This window comes from Schistocerca americana, chromosome 6 (assembly GCF_021461395.2).
Source record: "Schistocerca americana isolate TAMUIC-IGC-003095 chromosome 6, iqSchAmer2.1, whole genome shotgun sequence".
Taxonomy (NCBI): domain Eukaryota; kingdom Metazoa; phylum Arthropoda; class Insecta; order Orthoptera; family Acrididae; genus Schistocerca; species Schistocerca americana.
In genome coordinates, this window is record NC_060124.1 from 431,381,836 (window position 1) to 431,386,429 (window position 4,594).

The 4,594-nt window shown below is 49.5% G+C and overlaps 1 pseudogene; it reads right to left on the minus strand.

Annotated features, from left to right (window-relative positions):
- Positions 1–634: 634 nt before the first annotated feature.
- On the minus strand, positions 635–752 carry LOC124620559 (annotated as a pseudogene).
- Positions 753–4,594: the final 3,842 nt, after the last annotated feature.

Below are 4,594 nucleotides of genomic sequence, written 5' to 3' on the forward strand. Positions count from 1 at the left end.
CCCTCTGAACAGCACCCCAAACCAGGAAACCCGCTGCCACTTCACCTGATGCTGCTCGCACGTTCAGAGAGCTTTAAGAACCCGTCTTTCAGCTTGCCTGAAAGTCCACCTTAGCTGGTGCTGCCCGCACTCTTATAAGCGACTGACCACTTCCCACATTCCCAGCTTTAGGGCCTTGGGCTTACCCGTCAAGCTTTTGTACCCGCTCCTGGGCTGGCCAGCAACGATCGCTGCGGCTGGACCGGCCGCAGTGCTTTGACGGCCCTGCGACTGTCAGCCAGCGCTCAACCTCACAAGCAAAATTCGCCTCATCTAGTACCAATTTCATGCGGCCGAATAACTTTGCTACATTCACGTAAATTACAAAATGATCAAAAGTATTGTTTGCCCATTATGTTTACAGTGTAACCACTGGAGATAAACTCTCTCCTCTCGCACAGGCCTTGAAGGCCCAAAGGTATCAACTGGCCGCCGTGTCATCCTCAGCCCACATGCGTCACTGGATGCGGATACGGAGGAGCATGTGGTCAGCACACCGTTCTCCCGGCCGTATATCAGTTTCCGAGACATGAGCCGCTACTTCTCAATCAAGTAGCTCCTCAGTTTGCCTCACAAGGGCTGAGTGCACCCCGCTTGCCAACGGCGCTCGGCAGACCGGATGGTCACCCATCCAAGTGCTAGCCCAGCTCGACAGCGCTTAACTTCAGTGATCTGAGGGGAACCGGTGTTATCACTGCGGCAAGGCCGTTGGCTACTGGAGATAAGGGAAAATAAAAAAAAGAAGGCTTGTCAGTTTGGAGTACACAGGAAAATGATAGTAATAACGACAGTTACTGAAGAGGAGGACTAGCCAAATAGCTCTTAATTTATGGTATCCAGATTGCCATCAGTGAATCTGAATGTTATTAATAGGCTTGCTTTAGCTCCAAACCCTAGTTACAAAATGGGGCCGGCCGGGGTGGCCGAGCGGGTCTAGGCGCTACAGTCTGGAACCGCGCGACCACTACGGTCGCAGGTTCGAATCTTGCCTCGGGCATGGATGTGTGTGATGTCCTTAGGTAGTTAGGTTTAAGTAGTTCTAAGTTCTAGGGGACTGATGACCTCAGAAGTTAAGTCCCATAGTGCTCAGAGCCATTTGAACCATTTTGAACAGAAATGGGAATAAAACTCGTTGTCCTATTCCTTTTGTATTTTGGCCCTAAGTGACTCAGCAGCTGACTGTGCAGCGTCATTGACGCACACCCTTTGCATCTCAAGAAAGTCTGTCTGTGAAAACAACCTTGCAGAATATTTTTAACAGCTCTGTTACCATTGTCATACTTCCTGGAATGACTCAGAATTATCCCGATATGCTCACTTGATATTTTCTTGAAATTTCCGCTAAATACCCCGAATTATTCTCGTTTGAGGTGTGACACTGAGTTAGTAACTTTACATTTATGAGCCCAGCAGGGTCAGTCCACACGGAAACCACAAACAATTGCACATTTTACGTTAGGAATGTGCCGTCTCGCAATATCTGAGACAGTAGAAGAAAGATAAATGCCGCAGTTTTTCTGCAGCTCAGTGGTATTGTGGACACACTGTAAAACTGGGGATTGTTATCTCTTGATTCTAATCTCTCTTGAGTGAACGCTTTTACCTCTTCTGTAACAAAACCACGGGCAATAGATCGAAAATTAAGAGAAAAACTTAAGAAAATTGTGCATTATATGTCACGTCACTATCTAGATTAAGAGCCCCTGGTGGAAAACTTGTTTTACTGCAGAACTGAACACTTGTTAATGAATGCATTTTTCTGCTTCAGCCAAGATAATTTTTAGTCTTTCGAGAAGACAACTTTATTGATGAAATAGTGGCATAATACACTCCTGGAAATGGAAAAAAGAACACATTGACACCGGTGTGTCAGACCCACCATACTTGCTCCGGACACTGCGAGAGGGCTGTACAAGCAATGATCACACGCACGGCACAGCGGACACACCAGGAACTGCGGTGTTGGCCGTCGAATGGCGCTAGCTGCGCAGCATTTGTGCACCGCCGCCGTCAGTGTCAGCCAGTTTGCCGTGGCATACGGAGCTCCATCGCAGTCTTTAACACTGGTAGCATGCCGCGACAGCGTGGACGTGAACCGTATGTGCAGTTGACGGACTTTGAGCGAGGGCGTATAGTGGGCATGCGGGAGGCCGGGTGGACGTACCGCCGAATTGCTCAACACGTGGGGCGTGAGGTCTCCACAGTACATCGATGTTGTCGCCAGTGGTCGGCGGAAGGTGCACGTGCCCGTCGACCTGGGACCGGACCGCAGCGACGCACGGATGCACGCCAAGACCGTAGGATCCTACGCAGTGCCGTAGGGGACCGCACCGCCACTTCCCAGCAAATTAGGGACACTGTTGCTCCTGGGGTATCGGCGAGGACCATTCGCAACCGTCTCCATGAAGCTGGGCTACGGTCCCGCGCACCGTTAGGCCGTCTTCCGCTCACGCCCCAACATCGTGCAGCCCGCCTCCAGTGGTGTCGCGACAGGCGTGAATGGAGGGACGAATGGAGACGTGTCGTCTTCAGCGATGAGAGTCGCTTCTGCCTTGGTGCCAATGATGGTCGTATGCGTGTTTGGCGCCGTGCAGGTGAGCGCCACAATCAGGACTGCATACGACCGAGGCACACAGGGCCAACACCCGGCATCATGGTGTGGGGAGCGATCTCCTACACTGGCCGTACACCACTGGTGATCGTCGAGGGGACACTGAATAGTGCACGGTACATCCAAACCGTCATCGAACCCATCGTTCTACCATTCCTAGACCGGCAAGGGAACTTGCTGTTCCAACAGGACAATGCACGTCCGCATGTATCCCGTGCCACCCAACGTGCTCTAGAAGGTGTAAGTCAACTACCCTGGCCAGCAAGATCTCCGGATCTGTCCCCCATTGAGCATGTTTGGGACTGGATGAAGCGTCGTCTCACGCGGTCTGCACGTCCAGCACGAACGCTGGTCCAACTGAGGCGCCAGGTGGAAATGGCATGGCACGCCGTTCCACAGGACTACATCCAGCATCTCTACGATCGTCTCCATGGGAGATTGCTGCGAAAGGTGGATATACACTGTACTAGTGCCGACATTGTGCATGCTCTGTTGCCTGTGTCTATGTGCCTGTGGTTCTGTCAGTTTGATCATGTGATGTATCTGACCCCAGGAATGTGTCAATAAAGTTTCCCCTTCCTGGGACAATGAATTCACGGTGTTCTTATTTCAATTTCCAGGAGTGTATTTTGTTAACTAGGTTTTGTAATTTGTCTGTTCCCACTGCCACATTTCCATACTTCTATGCAACTGCTCTGATGCTACTCGAGTATGACGTAGGACTGCATGTAGACAGACCACTTTCTAGTCAAAATTCGTTAATATCTTACTATCTGTGGCATTTTGCACAAGCTCGTATTGCAGGTGCTATATGTTTTATTAAAATACACTTTTGTTGTAAGATCATTATGATAGAGCTGTAATTTATTTGCAGTTGTACAATGCATATTTTATAGCGTTGTGCGTTAGTTTATGTGGCTGCGGTGGTCGGGCGGGTAGAGTTTGGACCCCAGGACTGCAGGTTCTGATTCCATCCCAGCCGCTCCAAAATGACCTCCATCCTGGTGTCAAAATGAGAGCTAGGGATCTCTCTCAAGGGGTAAAAGGTAGCCAGAGCGAGGTAGCCACCTACCTTCCCTTCCTAGTACCCTGGCGAATAGAAAGTCTCCACTCTACCCGCCCTCAGGCCGATAGTCCAGTCAGAAGCTTGCGTTACAGACTTACAGAATGGTTCAAATGGCTCTGAGCACTATGGGACGTAACATCTGAGGTCACCAGTCCCCTAGGCTTAGAACTAGTTAAACCTAACTACCGTAAGGACATCACACACATCCATGCCCGAGGCAGGATTCGAACCTGCGAGCGTAGCAGCAGCGCTGTTCCGGACTGAAGCGCCTAGAACCGCTCGGCCACAGCGGCCGGCTTACAGACTTACATTTGCGTTAGTTTATTCAACACAATTGATAAACATAAGGGAGAAATTAATTGTCAGTGACATATTCGCTCACATTATCAGAAACAGTCTAACAATGTAACGGAGTCAGTTGACTCTGTTTCATGAAGCTAAGTACGTCTGGTGCCTTCACATGCTGGGAGTGTTTGGTTCCTTCGACATTTCACTCTGTCGCAACTAAACGTAGCCTGTGGAAAAGAGAGGAGGGGTTTTGTTTATTTATTCACCTCTACACAGTCCCCTTGATTCCCACTTTTCCCTATAAATGTGCGTGGGTGAGTGGATGCGAAAATGAGAGTACTTTTAAGTTGCCTTCACTATGTCCAGAGTTACAGAGCTGTTGGAACTTCGTAGACGGGAAGTGCAGGTACTAGAGGAGACACCGCGTATGTGCTTTTTCCCAGAACGTTGAGGCATTGTGAACGATTTTATTGATGGTGTGGTTCTACTTTTAGATAGCTCTTATGATGAGTTGTCAGTCGTTTTCCAATATCTTGATGGAGCTACCTTTGTGTCTGGCAGGATAACTTTTCACTGTTAACACCCCTTGT